Below are 23,047 nucleotides of genomic sequence, written 5' to 3' on the forward strand. Positions count from 1 at the left end.
ATCAGACCAATCAGAATACAAACTCACATAAAGTTTTAGAATGGAAATGCATAGATCCTGGAGAATAGAGTAAAAATTGGTTAGAGTTTCTGTTTCTTTTCTTTTTCATGTGTGAGTATAGTAATATTTTATTTATGTTTTAATAAATAATGCTTGCCTAAAGATCAGAAGTGCAAAGCTAAGCCAGTAGAGGTCCGGCATCGGTGGTGCACACCTTTAATCCCAGGATTTGGGAGACCACAGCAGAAGGATCTTTGTGAGTTCAAGGCCACTCTGGGCTACACAAGATCGGTGCAGAAACAGTGCCTTACACCTTTAACCCCAGCACTAGGGAGTCGTACACCTTTAGTCCCAGCACTAGAGGGAATATAAAATGGGAGAAGAAAAAGGCTTACTCTGCTTAGTCTACAGTCACCCAGCCTTGGTAGAAGTAAGACTTCTCTAGTGGTTGGGCTCTTTTGCTTTTCTGGTTTTCGGAACCCCAGTATCTGTCTCTGAGTTTTTATTATTCGTGCTACAAATGCACAGGCGTGTGTGTGTGTGTCTTCTGTATCCTTTTATCTTAGTTTCCCGAGGTACCTCTTGTCAATTGTTCTTAATACTTCTGGGTCCTATTTAGGAAGCCTGTTTCAGTGTAAGTAAATTGAATTGTACTCCCTAAGAACACTTTTTTCTTAATTATGAATAATTACACCTTCATTTTCTTGTTTCAAATTCTTGGCCAACCTTTCCTTGTTCCTAATCCCTTGACTGAAACTTTCCTGCTTTTCAATCTCTCCCCACCCTGAACTTTCATGGAGATTAGGGCAGAGAAAGAGACATCTATCTACAAAAGAAGACAGTTGCAGGAAGAATGTAAACCAGCTACATATAAGTGATAGAGAATGTGTAAGAAAAGAACACATTCTCCAAATGCAGAAGCTGGACACTGCGTCAATCACACGTAAAAGGTGAAGACTCCTGGGTCAGGGCCTTTGAACTTCTAACCTTTCCCAGTTCTCCATTCCACCTTTAACCTTGGAATTGCTAGGAAAAAAAAAAGAAAAGAAAAGAACTGTCTCTCTAGAAGGAGAAATAGTCTTCCCTTGAGATGAGCCCCCAGTTGGTTATCCAGGACAAAGCCTTGAAAACATGTACATACAGACAATGCTCAAAGGACTCAGCAGTCTTTTGTTTGTACAGTATAAATATAATCTTTGTGTCTGTTTCTCTCTCTGCTCCTGTAGTATATTTGAGATTGAGAATTTTGCTGCAGTAAGCATCTGTCTGTCCTTTCTGTTTTTTTTTTTTTTTTCTGGAAAGGTATATGGAAGTCCTTGCCCAAGAGTATATGAACTTACCATTTTGATAGAACTGCTAAGGGGACCACTAAAAGCCACTAACATACAAAACAAAGTAGATAAATGTATTCACAACTATATTTCAGATAATTGTGAATAATTATCCTTGTGAAGAAGGGCTACGTTTGCTGCATCTTTGAGTTTGTGGCTGAGGTCCAGGACCACACTTCCCCAGTCTTCCACCTTTTCTGCTTCTTATGCAATAGTTTTCCAACCCAGGTTGGTACCGACCCACTGGGGTCATCACAGAACCGACAAACTCAGCCTCAGTCTGTTTCTAAGGACTGTGGACTATCTCCGAATCTTCCGTTACATTTTTGCACCACACAATTACACACTTTGACTAGAATAAATATGTCCAGCCCGACTTGTGTGATCCTTTCTCTATAATCTTTCTCTCTAGAGCTTTTGAGAGGCGTTCTCATTGTTTCACTTGGCACAAACAGCTGCCCTATAAAAATGCAAACATTAAGAACACAGCACACATAGACAGAAAGCATGAAACCTATACTTTCCAGTCTTCGTTCTATGGCTGTAGGTGACCCTCAGTCCAAGTTTTAGAATCTAACCACTGCACCATACATTATTCATATTATTCAAATAAATCTCCAGAAAGTGGCAAGTCAAGGAGTTTGTGAGGACATCGAGAATAAAGAATCAGTAACCCCCAGAAGAGTTCACTCTGTGACAACCGTGGGAGAGTTTTGATAAGTGTTGGCAGCAGGGCAGGGCATGTGATGTAGGACAGGAAACGTTGGCGTTCAAACAAGCAAATGGTTTGGCGACCGTTTCTTAAATTTCTGCCGCGTTTGCAAATGCCAGTAGCAATTTCTCGGGCTGCAGAATTGCTACACGTGACAGGTTCCAGAATGCTTTACACAATTTTCACCGAGTAACTCATCCTTCCAATTTAATAATTCCATGAACCCTTTGAATAATTGGAACTGCTAAAGCTAAAGCCGTGCTGGGACTTTCTATATTTAACGTGTGCATTTTGGTGTTCAGCTGGAGAATCTGAAGCGACTCAGGAATCGAAGTGGAATCTTACGTAACACTGTTTTTACGTGACGGGGGGCAGGTGTGTGAAAACAGGGGTGTGTCTGAGTGCCCGCAGGAGTAAGGAAATGGGAGGGTCTGGTGCCTGTCTCTCTCAGCCTTATGGCAGGGTCTTTAGCTGAACCTGAAGCTTGCCACTTAAGCTACGTTTTCTGGTCACTGTGTTCCCAAGAACTCACCTGTCTCTACCCCAAAAACACTGGAGTTACAGACACATATGGCATGCCCAGATACTTACCTGAGTGCTGAAATCTGAACCCTAGTCCTCTTACTTTCAAAACACATGCTCTTACCTCCAAAGCCATCTCACCATCCCCAATTCAATCTCTTTTTTACATGTATGCAGTTAGTAAGTGGGTTGCATGCCATGGTATGCACGTGCATGTCAGACGACTGACGGGAGATACTTTTTTCCTTCCACCAAATCGGTCCTATGGACCAAACTCAGGCTTGGTGGCAAGTGTCCTTATGCACTGAACCATCTTACTGGCCACTAATTCAGTCTTCATAGGTTTCTATCATATTATTAACTCTCCAGGCTAAAATAGTACCTGTTCCTTCCTAAATGTCTATAGACTTGACTGCCTGCATTGTAAGAACAGGCAAAATTGAATGGATATGTGGTGAGAATTTTGACCCTTGAAAAGCCTTATTATTGGCACTCATTTCTGCAGTTTCTCCAGAAATGTGGTATGCTTTGAGCTTGTTTCCAAGGAAAAGTCAATTCTAGTGAATTCAATTTAGACTTTCCCATGCCCTCACTGCAAAGGTCATAAAATCAATGTAGGGTGTCTGCATGCTATCAAGTAGATCCAGTCCAATAATACATTCTGAAACCGGAGAAATAGCCACAGGATAGATTAGGAAACCTACAAGGCTCACTGCAAAATGCACTCAAGCTAAAATTCTATTGATCTCCTGACACCACAACCTCCTGTTCTAACCACAGGAGGCCAAGTGTCCATGTGGAGCTGGTGACCAAAGTCCATGAGTTCCTCAAATGTCTGATGCCTTATTCTTTTCCAATGCTAAATTCCCTAGTAAAAAAAAATCATCAATTAAAAAAATTGTGGGAAAACTAATGGAAAGATTAACAGTATTAAGTTTCAGTGTTAGAGTCCTTTATCAAATGTCCCTCCTGCTCACTGAAAGGGTATGGACCTATTGATTAGCTCAGATCTGAAAGTGGATGGAAGCTGTGTGTTGATTGTTTTTCTCCTAGCTGAAAAAAAAAAAACCACTTGACTGAGGAGAGGAAAGATTTATCTTGGCTCACAGGTTCAGAGGTTTCAGTCCATCCTGATGGAGAAGGCATGACGGCAAGCACAGTGGTCCATATAGGAGGAAGTATGAGCCGGCCTCTCTTCATATCTTGGATCTGAAAGCAGAGAACACAGACAAGAATCAGCAGGGGGTAAAACCTTCAAGTCTCATCCTGGTGACCCACTGACACCAGTTAGGGCTCAGGCTCCCACTGGGAACAAAGTGTTCTAAGTACATGAGCCTATGGAGGACATTTCACAGTCTATCCAGACCATGTTATGACTGTTTTAGGATTTACATTAGGCCAAGAAAGAAGGTATACAGATTATCTGCTTCATTTCCAAAAACACCATGATCAACCAGCAACACTGGAGGTTTGAACAAAACAGCTCATTCGGATTGCTGCTGTGACCCTACTGCCCATCACATCACTGTACCCACTACCTGTGGTGATTGAGAGCATCCTCTTTTTATCCTTATTATACAGAGGCCATGAGCTGTACAAAGTTTCCAGAGCTCCCCTCACCATCACTGTGAAATGTGTCATCTTTGAGAAGTTGGGTGTAATTCTGATAGGTCTGCCTCTATATGTTACTTGACCTTGTTCCTTTGTATTTCTTAATATTCTGTCTTTATTCTGTATGTTTTGCATTTTGATTATTATATGGCAAGGGGACTTATTTCTGGTTTGGTCTAGTTGGTGTTCTATAAGCTTCTTTTACATTCATAGGGATATCCTTCTATAATTTTGTTGAATATATTTTCTGTGTCTTTGAGCTGGATTTCTTCTCTTTCTTCTATCCCTATTATTCTTGGTACTTTCATGGTGTCCCATATTTCCTGGATGGTTTATGTTAAGAATTTGTTGGATTTAATGTTTTCTTTGACCGATGAATCTATTTCCTCTATAGTATCTTCAACACCTGAGATGCTCTCTTCCCTCTCTTGTATTCTGTTAGTTATGCTTGCCTCTGTAGTTCCCATTCATTTACTCAGGTTTTTCATTTCCAGAATTCCCTCAGTTTGTGTTTCCTTATTGCATCATTTCAGTCTTCAAGTCTTGAACTGTTTAAACTGTTTACTTCACACACTGTTAAGAGAAACATATATAGATCCCCCTGGGAAGGGTAAATAAACAAGATCTCCTGACAAAATTGGAAGAATGGGAGTGGAGAGAGAAGGGAAGGCTGAAGGGAAGGGGAAGAGGAGATGGGGAGAGGGGAGGAGAACTTGAGGGTACAGGATAGTCGAGATGGGGGAATGACAGAGGCGGAGAGCAAGGAAAAAGATATTTTGATTGAGGAAGCCATTATGAGGAGAGCAAGAAACCTGGCCCTAGAGAATGTTCCAGGAATCCACAAGAATAACCCGAGCTAAGACCCTAAGCAATAATGGGGAGGGTGCCTGAACTGGCCTTGCCTTGTAATCAGATTTATGAATATCTTAAATCTCACCATAGAACCTTCATCCAGCAACTACTGGAGACAGGGCCAGAGACCCACAGTGGAGCACTGGGCTGAGCTCCCAAAGTCCAATTGAAGAGTGGGAGGAGTGAGAATATGAACAAAGAGGTCAAGACCATGATGGGGACACCCACTGAAACAGCTTACCTGAGTTAATGGGAGCTCACCAACTCTGGCCAGATAGGGAAAGAACCAGCATAGGACCCTATGAACGTGGTTAACAGTTATATGGCTGGGGCAGACTGTGGAGCCATTGGCAATGGGAACAGGATTTGTGCCTTCTGCATGTACTGACTTTTTGTAATGCATTCTTTTTGGGTGGATACCTTGCTCAGCCTGGATATAGTGGGGAGAGCCTTCTTGGTCCTTCCTCAGAGCAATGTGCCTTACCTTCTCTGAGCTCAGTCGGTAGAGCATGAGACTCTTAATCTCAGGGTCGTGGGTTCGTGCCCCACGTTGGGCGCCATCTGTTGAAATAGGAGCGGCGGGGCTGCATCCCCGGCACCCGGCCGCCCGCATGGCTAGCTTATGCCCAGAAATAATTACACGGAAACTGTATTCTTTCAAACACTGCCTGGCCCGGATAGTTCCAGTTCCTTATGGCTAGCTCTTACATATTGTTCTAACCCATTTCTAATATTCTGTGTAGCCCACGAGCTGGCTTACCAGGGAGGATCTTAACCTGCGTCTGTCTGGAGCGGGAGAACCATGGCGACTCCTCACATAGCTTCTTTTTCCCAGCATTCTCCTCTGTCTACTCCGCCTACCTAATTTTCTATCCAATAAAATGGGCCAAGGCAGTTTCTTTATTAATAAGAAATCACTCCCACATCAAGGAATGGGTGAAAAGGGGGAAGTTAAGGGAGTGGGAGGCAGGGAAGGTGTGGGAACTGGGATTGGTATGTAAAATGAAAAAAAAAAGTAGTTTGTTTTCTTTTTAAAAGAATAAAATTTTTAAAAAGAATATTATCCTAAGTGGGAAAAAAAAAGAAAGAAATGTGTCATCTTGACCCTCTCAGCATGGGGCAGTAGATCTGAACTGAATGATTCATTCTAACAGTCCAGTCTTCCTAGGCCTTGGCATTCCTCACTCGGCACTAAACAGGGGGAGTTTGATTGTCTGATACTCATCCACAGTGGAACACCTGTGGTCCATGTTTCTGGCAGACAACCAAGCTGCTAGAGCCCTACTTATTCATATGTTCATTCATTTGCTTTCTGTGTAAAATTTTTTTTTATTTATTCCCTAATTGGCAGGCAATAGCTATACTTTCTATAGAATAGAATGTGTTTTAATAGATTTGCAGTGGTCAACGTAGGATGTTTAGATTTGTTCGCTTACTTCAGCCACGTCGTTTTTTCTTTTTGTTTTTGGTTTTTGTTGTTTTTTGTTTTTTGTTTTTTTTTTTTTTTTGTATGAGAATGCTGAAGATCCTCTCTTATGGTTATGTGAGTTGTGTGGCACACCATTGTTACCTGCGATCACCCTTCTGGGTAGTAACACACCAGAGCACATTCCTCCTCTCTGGCTGGGATTCTGTACTGTTAACTAATCTCTCCCTCATCCCATACCTACCCCACCCCCAGCGTCCACGCTTCTACTTTCAGCTCCTATGCACTCAGCTTCCTTAGATGTAATATGAGCGAATCAAGCAGTGTTTGCCCATCTGTGCCTGACTCTTTATGGCTGCCAGGACTATCCATGCTATTGTAAATGGCAGGATTTCATCCGCGGTATTCTAGCATTTTGTACATGCACATTTTGTTTATCTAGACATCTGCTGATGGACATTTAGGTAGAATGTGTGTCTCGGGTGCTGTGAATAGTGCCAATTAAACCTGGGAAGGCAGATGCCTTTTGGCACACCTGTTTCAAATCCTCCAGCTGTATATTCAGCAACAGGATTGTTGGATCATATGGTAAAGCTCTACATTTAACATCTTTCAAATCATACATGCTTTTCTTCATTGATTTATATTTTCATCACAATGTACAAGACCTCCTCCTTGTTTGCATTCTGACCAGCATTTGCTATTTATTTCTCCATTTGATTGGCACCAAAGATTCTAATTTGGGTAAATGCTGCACTGTAGATGATTTGCATCTTGATGAGGACTGGTGATATATGTGGAGCAGTTTGACATAAGTGCTGGCTATTTCATGTGTTAGAGTCGCTTTGGACAGCCAGAGCTGTAACAGTGATAGAACCTTGTTCTGGAGAGCTCATATCAATAGATTTGGCTGGATCTAGCTTTCTGTTCTTCTCACACTATCCCATGCCCTCAATGTCCACCCCTGCATATGCTCCCCACATTTCTGTCTATGTCAATTAGAAACCTCAAATATTTTTCTGAAGTGCAGTACATATGGGCCATATTTTGAACCCAACCTTCCAGGAATCTACTGGGAGTTAACTGCAGTTATAAGACTAGAAGCAAAAATAATGGGGATGGTGGCTTCGAGGAGAGTCAGCATTGTCAGACAGTCAACTGTCTCAGACAGAGGCTATTGCAATCCCCACAGGCACTGCAGGGCTAATTGTAGTAAGAGGCCACCTGTTCATTCTCAGCTGCTCAGCCCTGAAATTATCACACAGAAACCATATTACTTGGAATATTGTTTGGCCAATAGTTTAAACGTATTTCTGGCTAACTCATATCTTAAATTAACCCATCTCCATTAATCTGTGTAGCTCCACAAGTCTGTGGCTTACCAGGTAAAGTTTCGGTGTCTGTCTCCCGAGGGGCTATATGGCTTCCCTCTCTGACTCCACCTTCTTTCTCTCAGCATTCAGTTTAGTTTTCCCTGCCTAGCTCTATTCTGCTAAGCCACTGGCTGAAACAACTTCTTTACTCATTAACCAATAAAAGCAACACATATACAGAAGGACCTCTCATACCAGCTAATCTTCTTAGGTGGAGATATCCATGGCATTCAGAGGGCAGTAAATGTATAAACATTGAAATTATAACTTTTTAACTTTGCACTTAGTTGTAACTTGATCATTTATATACACTGCAATTCCCTACTTGACATAAATCATCTTGGTGGTCATGATATATTTTATTTTTCTCTTTTTTCTTTACAATCTACAATATTCAGGTGCAAAATTTAATCATTTCTTCTTACATTAATAATAAATTCTTTTTGTGTTTGTTAATGAGATTTTGAGAATCTACATGGTGATATATAGCTAGTGTCCCAAGTATTAGTAATTGGTTATTTAATATTTAAGCAGCCTTGTAGACTGACTTTTTATTTCTCCAAGTTCTCTAAGATTTTATGATAGTTTGAAGCAGTCTCTCTCAAACTTTTTCTCACTTTACCGCTCTCCAAAGTTGCCCTTTTTATGTAGATGTCTGCTGTTGCATATGTTTAAGAGTACGTGTGTGTGTGTGTGTGTGTGTGTGTGTGTGTGTGTGTGTAAAACAGAAAGGACAACTTCAGGTATTATCCTCATGTTGTCATGTTCTTGGAGACAAGATCTTTCACTGTTGTGGAGTACTTCAAGTAGGCTAGACTGGTCAGTGAACCCCCGGGCTCTGCCTGTGTCTACCCAGCTCAGTGCAGAGGACACAGCAATGGCCACCACACCTGAATTTCTTATGTGGTTCCGGGACAGGGTTTTATATCACTGTAGAAAGCAAGATAAAATGAAGAGGAACTGGAGTGTCTGTTTTTCTCCACAGTTAATTTGACTTTCAAAGCCTCCACAATAAATAAAGTTGTTTTGGCAGTGATTATTTGCTTTGGATCAAGTAAATAAGTAGAGCCAGAGATCAGAAAGAGAGTGTGCCTATTTTACCAGTAAAAATAGAAAACAATCTATTCAGAACCAAGTATGAATATGAGTAACCCTGACCCAGGGAAAAGATTTAAATTACCTAGATTGAAGTGGTCCAGTGTGGGAAACTTTGCAAGAATTTTATAGCCAAAGAGAGAGGTCATCCCTCAGCACATGTAAACAATATACTGATGGGGCATTAGGTAAATAGGACATAGCAGACTTGGAAGTCTCTTCTAGGGGCTTTAGTTACCATAGCATTTTATTGCAGCTTTAAGGATAGAGATCCACTATGCTTAGAAGATATGAGTTTGCCTATAAATTCATAAAGTAAGCTAAGACATGAAAGTTAATGTGAATACTATTAAAGGGCCTACGATAGTTCTAGAACTATTATATCCACCCCTCCGCAATCACAGTGTTCCAGGCCAAGGTCATCCTGCAGGATCTTTAGCATAATTGTGACTTAGTCAGAGAATTGCAGCTTCTTAAACTTAGCAAGGCAGCAAATTAACTTAAGGAAGAAAAGGGCACAGGGCAATCCAGTATACTAAGGTCTCTTTTTGGTGAAGGTAGGGTTAATTAATGATGTTTATGTGTGTTAAATATTTTAGACCTACGGGAAAGAAGGAACAAATAGTGTAACAAATAGGTAACTGTAGCTACCTGCGGTGCTACTGTCTGGATGCTGGGTCCTCGTAATCACCATACTGAGCCTGATCCCAAATGTGATAGCATCAGGGACAGGACCAGTGGGAAGCGATTAGGTCATTGGGTAGCATCCTCAAGAATGGAACTAATGCCTTTATAAAACATGTCTTGGGCATCTGCCTTTCCCCTCCCACAGTCCAAAGATGCAATGAAAGAGATTCATCTATACCTCAGAGTGTAGATACTGGAGCTGCCCTTACCTAGACCGTGAAGGTCCCTGCCTCTACAACTGCAAGCGGCACAGCTCTGTTGTTTACAAGCTCTCCAGCTTACAGCATGTTGCTGCAGCAGTCTCAACAAAGTAAGGTACCTGGGTTAATGATCAGTCACACTGCTGCCGCTTTATTCTTGTGAAGTATTTTATCATAATCCATAGGTAGTATATAATTTTTCTTCAGTGTATATCTTTTATAAACATACTATTTTCTTATATAAAAAGTGAATTTTACTTCTGAAATCTTTAAGATTAAAAGAAGGCTTTTCTGGTATTAAAAAGCATTCATTACTATTCTCATCACTGTATCTTCTACTAGCAAAGGAAAAGAAAAAAATACTTGGACTTGTTAAAATAGGTCCAAGTAACAGCTGAGACTTTCTATTTTGGTGTTTACAGAAAGGCCCTGACAAGAGGAAGCCAAGTTCTTTTTCATCTTGAACTATTGGTGATGGCTGTGGTCAAGTTAGGCCAAAAGCGAAAGCTCCTCTCATTGGAAAGTGCTATACAAAGATTTCGCTAAATACTGGATGTTTTTGCTTAAGAATTTAGTCAAGGGGGCTGGGAAGATGGGCCAGTCAATGAAGTGCTTTCCACCCAAGCATGAGTTTACTTTGGTTTTGTTTGTTGGTTTTTAGAGACAAGGTCTCTCTGTGTAGCCCAGAGTGTGCTGGAACTCACTCTGTAGACCTGGCAGGCCCCAAACTCAGCAATCCACCTGCCTCTGCCTCCCGCATGCTGTGGGGCATGCGCCACCACTGCCTGCAAGGACCTGAGTTTAATACTCAGTACTCCTGCAAGAAAAAAGTCGGGGGGATTGAAAGTGCAATGATTTAAGTAGTGATGGGGATCACTGAAATGAGGGGGAGACAGAGACGAAGGAAGGGATCAAAATTAGATGTGTACAAAAATGCCTTAAGGGAACCTACTTGTGAACTAGTTTTAAAACAAGATTTATATAGAGATATAGATATAAACAGCTGGGGGCTATCATCTCAGATAAGAAAACAGACAAGAAAGCGTCTGTGAGGCGTACTGACCAGTAATCTAATCAAATCCATGAGCTCCAGGTTTAGTGAGAAACCCTGCATCAAAGGGTGGAGAGCTTTTGAAGAAGCTGACATACACCTCTGGCTTCCACATGCACAATGATCATATGTGCTTGATACTACACACACATGTGCATGTGCACACACAGAGAGAATCTCAGTCAATATATTGAAATTGTGAAGGCAGAAAGGAGAGAATATAGAAAAGTACAAAAGAAATATTTGAAGAGAGAAGCGGGGTGAAGGGAGTTGACCCTATAAACCCAAGTAATACACCACCGTCAAACCTTCCTTTCTTCTCTCTGCTTGTATCCCTTGTATTCCTCTTTGGACATTAAAAAGTTAATATTTCCTTTTTTATTTTATGTGTATAAGTGTTTTGTTTGCATGGTTCCTTCAAGGTCAGAAGAGAGCAACAGATCACCTGGAAATGGACTTAGGGATGGCTGTGAGCCACAGGGTGGGTACAGGAAGTCAAACCGGGACTTTCTGCAAGGGCAACAAGTGCTCTTAACCACCGAGACATCTCTCTAGCCCACTTCCTAGTTCTGTAAGTCTGGTCAAAAAATACAGCTGGCAAAGCCAGAGGTTCTAGGAGAGAACTCGCTGATTTATTAGTTAAATTGACACAGAGTTAAAACACCTTCTAAATATTTATGTTTATGCGCAGAGACAAATGCTTCTCTCAGCCCTAACCAGAAAAAAAAAATCGTATTTTCTTTGAATGATGGCAAGCACAGAGATTCACATCTTCTCAGGGTGCTGAGAATGAGTAACAGTTGATTACTTAGCCATAAACAAGTCGTTTATATCACCCATTTCTAAGGTTCAGGGAACTCAGAGAAAGAGAAGACGGAAAGAATATTTAAAAGCCAAAAGATGGGGAGCAGGGCCTGAAATGTGCTCTTCTGGGCGTGACACAGTCATTGTAATTACGAATTAACAGCAGCTGCCCTGATCTGTACCGGTCAACTCCAGGAACTCCTGGAGTCCTGCTCCTGCCCCCTGAACTGCTGACTACTGAAATATTCTGGAAGAGAAGAGTCATTACCTTAAGCTTTGTTCCCACTGGTGAGCCTACCAAGCTCCACTGGCTTGTTCCAAACCCATAGCCACACAGACAGCTGTGATTGAACTCAGAGCACCACAAAATCAACCCAAAAGACATGATTGAGAGAAAGGGATTGTAAGGAGTTAGCAAGAGTGGAATGGAGGCCGGGCGGTGGTGTCGCACGCCTTTAATCCCAGCACTCGGGAGGCAGAGGCAGGCGGATCTCTGTGAGTTCGAGACCAGCCTGGTCTACAGAGCTAGTTCCAGGACAGGCTCCAAAGCCACAGAGAANAAAAAAAAAAAAAAAAAAAAAAAAAAAAAAAAAAAAAAAAAAAAAAAAAAAAAAAAAAAAGAGTGGAATGGAGATTTAAAAAAAAAAAGGTGTGGTGAGAGCAATTAGGATGCATTATACAGTTTTATGAAATGTACATGTCAACAAACAAATCAATTAATAAAAAGGCAGTTTTGTTATAAGAATTTAATTCTAAATTCAAAGACTCTAATATAATGGCAGTGTCATTTTATTCTTGAAAATGTCTTTAAAATTCCATATCTCGGTCCTGTTTCTGACATTAAAAGCTTTGCAAACATATGAGTGTATAAGGTGTCAACTTATAGGGTTTCAAGAAAAAAATTATCAATGATTCTGGAGCGGCCTGTGAATCTTGAAAATCCTTGATTTTCAGTACTCTAGAATGGTTAGTACCTATTCTACAAAGGGGAGGCAGGGACCACAACTTCTGCCCAGACTCTAACCCTGTGTCGTGTGCCCCATAGTCCAGCTTCAGTCTTCTTGTGTGCAGACAAAAGTTTGAATTTCTGTCTCTGATCTTAGCACCTTAAGAACCAACAGGCAGGCTTTCTTCATGTTACCACGCCAGGAAAGAGAGCACGGCAGAAGCCTGTCCTAGTTCTGAGCATTCCCATCTGGAAAGTTCAAGGCAAGCTTTCCAATCAAAGACGTGAATAAGGAAGTGCTCCGTGAGTAAGCATCCCCCCTCTATGAAAATACTTTTTATTCTTTGAGAATTTTGCACCGTGTATTTTGAGCATGCTCTCTGCCCTTCCCACCCTTCTCAAGCTTCTGGTCCCTTCCCGTTCATCTTTGAGATCAGTTCTTTTCTTTTCTTCTCTCCCCATCAAGCCCAGTTTGTGTTTCCCATCTAGTCTTGGGATTATGACCTGCTCTGGTGTGTGGTCAGCTTGCCAGAGGTCACACCCTGGGAATGAGTTTACTTCGTTTTGAGTTGTTGGCCAATGGTGTCACAGAGATCCCCCAAACATTGCAGGTTACTGCCAATACTCCTGGTTCACCCACCAGAACTTGTCAGTTAGACCTTCTTGCTGAAGACACCACATACTTGAACCACAGAACATGAAAACATCAAGCGGATACTTACCTGCTGGCTAGCATCCATCATACTGGAAGGTGCCAGAAGGAGAAAAAATAAATCTCAATCACATCCAGCTGTGATCCCTGGAAGTTACAACAGTGAATGGCCCAACAAGACAGGCACACTACAAATGCAATGAAAGTATCTGACCACTTCCAGAGTGGGTCGAGGGCCCACTCTATGAAATGGAATCTATACATGACACTGTTATTAAAGGGGGCCAAGACCCTGTAGCTAGATAGGTCATGGGCCCTAGGGGAGAACACATCCCTATTACTTTGCTCAACAGTATTCAAATAACTTCTAATACCACCCTCCCTCTAATTCCCTAAGGAGAAAACATTTTGGCCCATGGGGAGGAGAGGATTGTCACACTGTTATCCATCATGGAACTAAGTGTTAATCTTCTGCTGCTATTCTAGTCTAAAATGTTTTCATCAGCCAAAAAGAGCATTCCAGAAAGACTAAAATCATCCACCTGTTAGAGGGGACAGATCCAAGAACACAGAATTCCCTGGTCTTTGGGAAGGAGAAGACATCATCACTCTGTTTCATGTCTATGACAGTCAGTTCACACATAGATCCTATTTGTTCATGCTCTCTGTTGCCCTCGAGATAATCACTCTTTTAAGGTGAAAATATGAATCTGGGATGCTGGTAAGCAACATTGTTTCACATGTATGTGTATTCCTTTGTGGAGATAAATTAGAGACACAAATAAACCATAAACCACCTATATTTGCTGCATTTACCCTTATTTATCTACTTATTTAAGGTGAACAAATTAAATTCAACCCTCCAAAAGAGTGCCTTGAAAAGTAGTTACACAAGGAAAGGAATCCAAAGGAATCTATCATTTCTTTTATTTTTTTCTTCTACAGTTTTTTTGGGGGGATACAGTGGCAAAAATATTCTCTCAGCAAATAGGCAAGTAATAGAATCTGTTGCTAAAATTCAGGTATTAATGTTGCTAGTTTAGCCACATGCATCAAAACAACAACAAAAAAAGAACTTTTAGAACTGACTAGCTTTTCAACTTCTTGCTGTGGTTTAAATAGAATTAAATGTTCTTCCCAAAATTCAGGTTGGGAGCTGGGGGACTGTCTCGGTTGGTAGAACACTTGCTGTACTAGTGTGGGGACCTGATCCCCAGGATTCATATGAAAAGCCTGACATGCTATGGAGTGTACCTCTAATGCCAGGAAAGGGGAGCCCGAGATAAGACCCCTTAGGCTTGCTGGCCAGTCATTATAATATAAATTACACTCATAAATTGTCATGTGCTATTTGTGACTGTTAAGAACTGACCCCAAGGACAAGACAGGCTACCTTGTCTTAGACCTCAGGGATGTTTAATGTGAACGTCCTCACAAACTTCCCTTCATGGGATAGGCTAGTCACCTGCCCCTGCAACAGAGAGAACAGAAAACAGCCAAACATCCCAGGAGTTAACACAAGGTGCCCTTGAAAACAGAAAGAGAGTAAATCATTTGAGAAAAAAAAAGAAACAAAGAAACCAGTGTGTCCTTAGAACAGCTAGAGGAGAAATCTTTTCCAACAGAGATTACTATTGTCCGTGGAATGGCAGAAAAACAGTGGGAACCAGAAGGTGGAAGGTCCTCTGTGGAGAGGTAGCTCTGCCCTGCCTGGACATCACTGCTGATAACTTCAGTATAGGAGCGGGAGGGGTGGTTCAGTGGTTAAGAGCACTGGTTGACCTCAGAGAGGACCCACTTACATTTCCCCAGCATCCACATGACAGATAACTCTCAGCTGTCTGTAAGTCCAGTTCCTCTTCTGGCCTCTGTTGGCACTGCATGCCAAACACACATATGTGCAGACATACATGCAGTCCAAACACCATCCACATAAAATGAAATGAAAAAAAAAATGTTTAAAAAAAAGAACTGCAGCACGGCTATTTCAGAAGGGCTTCCCCATCTGATATGATGATATTTTTGCTATCTATATATTGTTTCTATCTGCTACTTGCTATCTGTTTCCTTTAACTTTTGGTTGCTATGTACTTAATAAACTCACACATTCCAAACTCAGAAGTACAGCTCTAAAGATCATTCCGCATACAGAGAACCAGTCTAGCTGAATTGCAAAAATAAAGTAGAGAACGAGTGAAGATACTGGCATTGTCGCTTGGTCTATGCTTGCAGCTGTGTGTGCACATGCACACATACACACACATTCATATGCACACAGACACAGAGGTTGAAATGTAATCTTTATTGTGAAGTAATAGCCTAGAGGAAGGGATTGGGCCATGGAGAATCTACCCTAGTAATAGATCAATTTGTTGATTGATGGTGTGAGGCCAGAAAAGATTCCATTTTTATACTGGGACCTTGTGGGACTTCGAACTTCACCCCTACCCCTGAGGAAAGCCGGGGGTCGCTAGCCCCCTTTTAGGGGGAAGTATTAGCTAAAGGAGAAAACCTAAGCTACACAAAACTTCTGACAAGATGCTGGCCACCTAACTTCCCTTACCAGTTGAGTAACAAGAGACCAATCCGGTAAGTTTCCAAGCAGCCCCTGTGGTTAGCAAAGGGTCCACAGATGTCCCAAGGACATGACCAGAGACCAGTTGCTATGGGTGGACATTTAAATGTCCCCCAAGGCAATGACAGCCTTTCAGAGAATAACAGCTGAGCTTTACCTAACCTTTAGCCAATTGTGATACAGGATAAGGAATTCTGTATCTTGAGACTGTAGTCTTGTGACTGCTTTGTGGTTTTTCTCTTTATAAACCCCTTAAAATAATAGGCAGGGTCCTTCTCCCTCCATCTGCTGTGTCAGACTGTGAGGCAAAGGACCTGTGCTAGCCAGTACTTAATAAACAAAACCTTGCTTTTGCATTTGGAATTTGCATTGTGGCTCCATGGTGGTCTTCTTGGGGGGTTTTAGGATTCAAACACAACAATGGATTATCTCCAGACTGGATGTATTACAAAAGTCACTTGGGCTGGAGATGCAGCTTTCTGGTAGGTAACATGCCTAGAGTGTGCAAAATTCTGGGTTTGATTCCCAATACTATAAATAGGGGGGCTAACTTGACTCTCTCTTATTTGCGCCCCTCTATAGATGTGCCGTTATGCTCTACCTCAGGACCCATCAGAGTCCTCACCAGCAAGAAGGTCCTCACAAGAGGTTTTTCAAGACAAGGATTCTCTATGTCGTCCTGGATATTCTAGAGCTCATTCTGTAGATTAGGGTAGCCTTGAACTCAAAGAACTGCCTGCTTCTGCTTCCTGAGTGCTGGGATTAAAGGCTTGCACCACTGCTCAGCTAAGACTATTCTTTTTGTTGTTGTTGTTGTTGTTGTTGAAAAAAATTTCTGCCTCCTCCCTGGTTCCCATTTCCCTCCCCCTCCTCCCACACATCGCCCCTTTCCCCCCTCCCCCCACTCCATTCCCCCTCCCTCTCGATTCTTAAATTGACTGATTTTATAATTTTTTCTATTCTAGCAAGACAGTAGATCATAAGACTAATTGCTATTTCTGCTTTTGTCATCAAGTGTTGAAATAAGAACGGCAGGGCTGCGTCCCCAACACCCCGGCCGCTTGGCTGGCTCATGCCCGAAATAACAACACACAAACTGTATTCATTTAAAGAACTGCTTGGCCCATGAACTCTAGCCCTTACAGGCTAATTCTCGCACCTGGTCTAGCCCATTTCTAATGATGTGTGTAAGCACCCCAAGGTGTGCTTACCGGGAAGATTCTAGCCTATGTCCATCTTCATCGCGTGTGCCTCAGAGAGCAGAGCTATTGCGTCTACCCAGGAGAGCTGAGCATGGCGTCTCTGCTCCCGAGCTGTCGGCTCTCTCTCTCGGAGCAGAGCAGAGTCTGACCTCACTTCCTCTTCCGCCCAGCATCCTATTCTGTTTATTCCACCCACCTATGTTCTAAGCTATGAGGCCAAGCAGTTGGTTTATTATAATTAACTAATTACCTTCCTCCATCAATCGAGCTTGCCTTTTCTATACCCTATGGCTAGGGCAACTGCAAGACATATATGTTAAATTTAGATCCTGCTTACACTTAGACAGAAAACATATAATCTTATAGTGTTTGACTTTGTAATTCTTAGGCTGATACGGTCAGGTTCTACATCTTGTTTGCAGTCCTGGTGCTGAAGAAAGATATTAAAGCTCAAATTTTTGTTGACCTTAAAATGACCTTGATATGTTAAAAATACTACATTCTTGTTACATCTATATAGTCATTCAGTAGCCAAATGTTCACTGCATGTTCATTAACTGATAAGCAAATTATTAGAAAATTAGAATATAAAATGGTCCAAAACTACATAGACTGCCTTCATGGAACCAGTCTATTAGCTTTTGAAAAACCACGAACAACATGCCAGAGTCATCATGGCTTCTGAGTATCTTAAGACCCTGTGTGTCCTGCTCTAAAGGAACTAATCCTGTCTATGTGGGCTCTCTCATCACTGTGAAACAACAGTCCAAAGACTACAGCTCCTAACACCATCGCTGTGGCCGTCAGGACTTCCACAGACAAATCTGGGGGAGGTGCAAGCATTCATCCACAAGCACTCAGAAGCCATGATGACTCTGGCATGTTGTTCAACCTTTCTGTTCCACACAGCTCACCTATAAAACAAAAATGAAGTTATTTTCACTGATTTAATATGGTTGTTATGAAGATAAAGTTCAAGAGCATGGCAAGGCTTGGACATCCTATCTCCCATAGCATATATTTGATAGCTGCCCAAAATTAATAATTTTAAGTAAGAGTTAAGAATCAAGAGGAGGAACAGCATGTGCAAAGGTGCTGTGAAACTTGATGAAAATGAAAAAGGACGAGAGTTTGGCTTCATTTCTGCTTTTGTCCTAAAAGCCGCCGGGAGCTCCTGAGGATTTCAAGAGGCAGTGTCTTGTAGGTTCCACCCTCCTCTTGACTTAACGCTGCAGCCTCAGCGGACTCCTTCCCTTCTCTGGTACGTGTCACGTCTGTGTATTTTCTTTCTGCCTCTCTGAGCAGCCCTCTGCCTCCTGTCCACTGAGATAGTTTCACTAGAAGGCCCACGCTATCCTGGAAGTCACGATCCTTCTACTTCAGTGTGCTGAGATTACAATCACAGATGTGCACTCAGTGCTGGGCTCACAATCACGGGTGTGCACCGCTGTATCCTGCTCACCTTTCCCACCATTTACATTTTGATTTGTTTATCTATTGGGAGGAGGCCTTCACGTGAGCCGTGGTATCCCTGTGAAGATCAAAGGGCAGGATTTCTGAAGTCCCTTCTCACCTTTCACCTATTTTGAAGCAGAGTAACTTTCATTTCTGTTACTTCAGTGCGTACTCCAGGTTGTCTGGCCCATGCTCTTCTGTCTTTGCTTCCCATATCCCAGCAGGAGTGTAGGAATTACAAACGTATGCCGCCACATCTAGCCTTTTACATGGGTTTCAGGGGCTGAACTCAGGTCTTTGGGCTTGCATGGCTAGCGCTTATACAGGCAATTTTCTCAGCTCAATGTTCATACTTTGTAGGGAGTGGAGAAATCCCTGAATGAAGTCCTGAGTGAGTTTGTGTTGTTGACAAGGGTATGACAATGTTGAGGACTCTGATGCCACCATCCCACGGGTCCTGTCCAGGTTAAGTTCAAGGGGCATAACAAAGCTTCCCTGAGAGGTCCGACTGTGAGTGTTTATGAACGATTTACCAGAGCATACAAAAAACTAGCAACTGCAGCTTCCTCCCCCAGGATGTTTACAGCCTGAGATGCTTACCTACAGAAAGTTCCCAGTCAAGACTAGCCAGCCCCTCCCCCTGTGCTGCACCCACAAACACGCTAAGGTTCTCAGCTGCTCCTCTACCACGTTACTAATGAAGACTCCAACTACTCTGATGATAATAAATATGCTTTTTAAGAAAGAAAAAATGTAATACCTTTATAGATAAATTGCTAACAAACTTCACTTAAATTGGAAGGCAGAACTCACTCAGTGGTAATCACTAATTTAGGAATAAAACATGCAGAGGAAGGAACATTCCTGATTGCAGTAATTAGAAACAAGCAATGCAATTAAATAGTTCCCACGCGCCTCTCGGGACTAAGTTTTGAGCAGCGTGTTGTTACAAGACACTGGAGAAAGGCATCACGCTAGGAGAACAACTTAGGCCTCAGATAGCATGGGGTTCTCTACAGAAGCGTATTTGCCTGGATGTGTGCATGAATTAGTTTCATGTTATTATAATAAAATATGAAGGTGGATGAACCATAAAGAGAAAAAGGTCCTTTTGGCTTACAGTTTTGGAGGCTAAAAGTCCATACAGTACGGCGCTGTTTTGGTGGCCCCTGATTGGCTGAATCATGTTTCAGAGGACAGGCGCATGGGGGGTATACCTGAAGTAAGCTGATGGTTACATATTGAATCAGGAGTAAGAGAGGGGGAGGAGAGAATAATATCAAGTCAGGCTGGGGGCTGCCAAACCTTCTGAGGACAAACCTTGTCTTCGTCAAAGTTCTACTGCCCCAAAGAGACACCATGGCCACAACAGCCCTTATAAAGGAAAAACATTTAACTGGAGCTGGTTTACAGCTTCATAAGTTTAGTCCACTACACTCATGGTGAGCAGCACAGTGGCACACAGGCAGACATGGAGCTGGGGAAGGAGCTGAGTTCTACAACTGGATCGCCAGGCAGCAGGAAGAGAGAGAGAGAGAGAGAGAGAGAGAGAGAGAGAGAGAGAGAGAGAGAGAGAGAAACTGGGCCTGACTTAGGCCTTTGAAACCTCAAAGCCTACCCCCAGTGACACTTCCAACAACAAAGATACAAAGACACACCTACTCCAACAAGGCCACACCCCCTTTTACTGCACTCCAACTCCTAAATGTCCACGGGACCTTCCAGGATCACCACACCCCCACCCCTTGCAGGACCAAACATTTAGATGAGGACTTGTGGGGGAAACACCAGGCCATAGAAGGGCAACAGGAGCAGGAGTGTGGACCTGCGGGCACCGCAGGGTGAAATGTTGAAACCAGGCACACTTCGGAAAATGGTCTGAAGAGATGACATGAGATAGGACAGCTGGGCAATGGGGGAACTTATCGAAGACCTTGACTTTTTTTTTTTTCCGTACAAAGTTAAATTTTATCTGTGAGATAACTGAGAATTCATGTGGTACTGGAAATGGAGACTTGTTTTGTGCTCTTGTCTCTAAATTACAGCGTGGGCACACTTCCCAGCACCTTCTCCACACCCAGAGGAAAAATAACCCATGCAACACAGAAACACCACATCTGAGACACTGTGAGAAGTCACTCAGTTTAAACCCAGCCCTTCTCTTCATTGCTGCTTTTAGGAAATGTGCCTCCACACCTCCTCATCTTTATTTGAATTCAGAATTAGAGTGGGTGGGAAGGATAAAAAAAAAAAAATGGTGACAAGTCCCAAAATACCAAATCTCCGTGTGTGGTTACCTGAAAAACCCTGTTCTTATCGCTAAGCGAAAATGAGTCTGGCAGGTGGGGTGCATGTGGAGATTAGAGTAGAGCGGTGTTTCTTATCCAGGAGCACTGTAGCTCTGCTCCCACTCCCCTGCCTTCTTGCCCCTCTCACCCTTACTTATCTACTGCTAGTCCTGCTCATCAGGTTTGTGAAATGCCTACTGAGTTTTCAAACTTCTCACTTACTGTGCTCTGACCACTCACTTCGCACCCTCGTCCCTTTTCGCAGACCATAACAATGGCTTTAGACTTAGCTAACACTTTCGTTTCTCTTGTCTCCAACCCACCCTCTGCGTTCTGTGACGACAAAAATTATGTTATTCTATATTGCAGTTCCTTCCTCGGGGCACCTATTGAGAACTACAGCTATGGCAAGTGGGACTGAGGAACTGAATTTTAAATAGAATTAAATTCAAACCTGTGCAATCATTTGAATATAGAGGCCACCACACTGGACAATGCAGTTCCAAAATATGGATCTTAAGCTGATTACAGTAACAGAGGTACAGGATGGAAAATCTGAGGCAGAAGTTGGTTCTGGAAGGCAAGAGAAGCCATGAGAGTAACTGTTGTCAGCCATGAGAGGGGGAAAGGAGCGTGAATAGCTACAGTTAAAAGTAGAGAGAGCCAGGTGTGGTGGCAGCCCACCTCTTTAACTCCAACACTTGGAGGTAGAGGCAGGCATATCTCTGAATCTCTGATTTCTAGACCAGTCTGGTCTACAGAGTGGGTTCCAGGACAGCCAGAGCTACACAGAAAAACAAAAAACTTGCTTGTCTCAAAAAAAATAGCAACAAAGAAGCTGGATGAAAATGCAGAGAAAGCACACAGAAAAATAACCCTAAACTGTAAGAAAGGAATTAGCATGAACTATATGGCAAGACATTGCTTTAATTAGTTAATGCAAATCGTTTCTTCCCTTACCACATTGCTTTCAAAGCACTCATTTTTTTTGTATTGTAATGTCCAGAGCCAGTGGTATGGTGTTGAATGGCATTTGTAACCCAATCTTTTGCTTTCCACCACTAATGTCCTCTGTCCAACTACAATTATAGACCTCAGAGTCTTCCCTGCTTCTCCTAAGCAAAACCCAGTTTTAGATCTTCCAGTTATCAACCCTGTTCTCTGCTCTGATGAAAATGCCCATCTTTTGTTTCTTTCCTTTCAAATGTTCCATATTTCAAGGCCTAATAATAAAGCGCTAACCTCATCCCCATCGGGGAAACGATCGCCTTCTCCTTGATCTTAGGTGAGCCTTCTGGCATCTCTCAACCTAGTTTTCCTCATCTATAAAATGAGAGCAACAACATTTTCTCTTTGGGGGAGGATTAAGTATTGTGACTTTTAGACTCTACCACTGAGAAAGATGAGATAAAACCAGCTGCTGTTGTCCCCACCCCAACAGTTATCAATGGGATATTAGAAATGTGTCCAAACGGAACTGTCTCTCCTAGAGACTGAATTTCTTAACAGCAAGGATTGGTCTTATGCAGTGCTCTCCCTGGAGATACAATGTAGCCACTGGACAGATGCCTCTAACAAATGAGTCAATAACTAAATAGAATAAGTTCTGAGTATGCCTTTTTTTTTTTTTTTGAGATAAGGTTTCTTTGTGTAGCCTTGGCTGTCCTAGAACTAGCTCTGTGGACCAAGCTGGCTTCTTACAGAGATCCACCTGCTTCTGCCACCAGAGTGCTGCGACTAAAGCCTTGCACCACCCCTGCCCTCTAAAAGCTTTGTCTTGTAAAAATGTATTAAAAAATTTTGAGGCCAGGTGTGGTGGTGCATGGTAGGGCAGCCTGGTCTACATAATAAGTTCCAGGACAGCCAGGGCTATGTAGAGAGCCCCTGTCTGAAAAACCAACAACTGTAATGGTTAGTAATGGTGGCACACACCTTAAATCCCAGCACAGGAGGCAGAGGCAGGCAAATCTCTGTGAGTTCAAGGCCAGCCTGGTTTACAAATTGAGTTCCATGCCAACCAGGGCTGTTATACAGAGAAAACTCATCTCAAAGAAACCATAAACAAACAAACAAATAAATGAAGCATTACATTTACAGCTTAGTCTTACTTTGCAAAAATCGAAACATGTGTCTAACATGTAACCTTTAACTTGTACAGACTGAACCCTACCAGCCCACCTCCCTTTTGTCCCAGATGTTGAAGACCATCCTTAAAATGACTGATGATGCAGCCTGGTGGTGGTGGTGTACACCTTTAATCCCAGC

The sequence above is a fragment of the Alexandromys fortis genome, unplaced genomic scaffold (genome assembly GCF_014885135.2).
Source record: "Alexandromys fortis isolate MF-2015 unplaced genomic scaffold, M_Fortis_MF-2015_v1.1 scaffold_11, whole genome shotgun sequence".
In the NCBI taxonomy this organism is placed as follows: domain Eukaryota; kingdom Metazoa; phylum Chordata; class Mammalia; order Rodentia; family Cricetidae; genus Alexandromys; species Alexandromys fortis.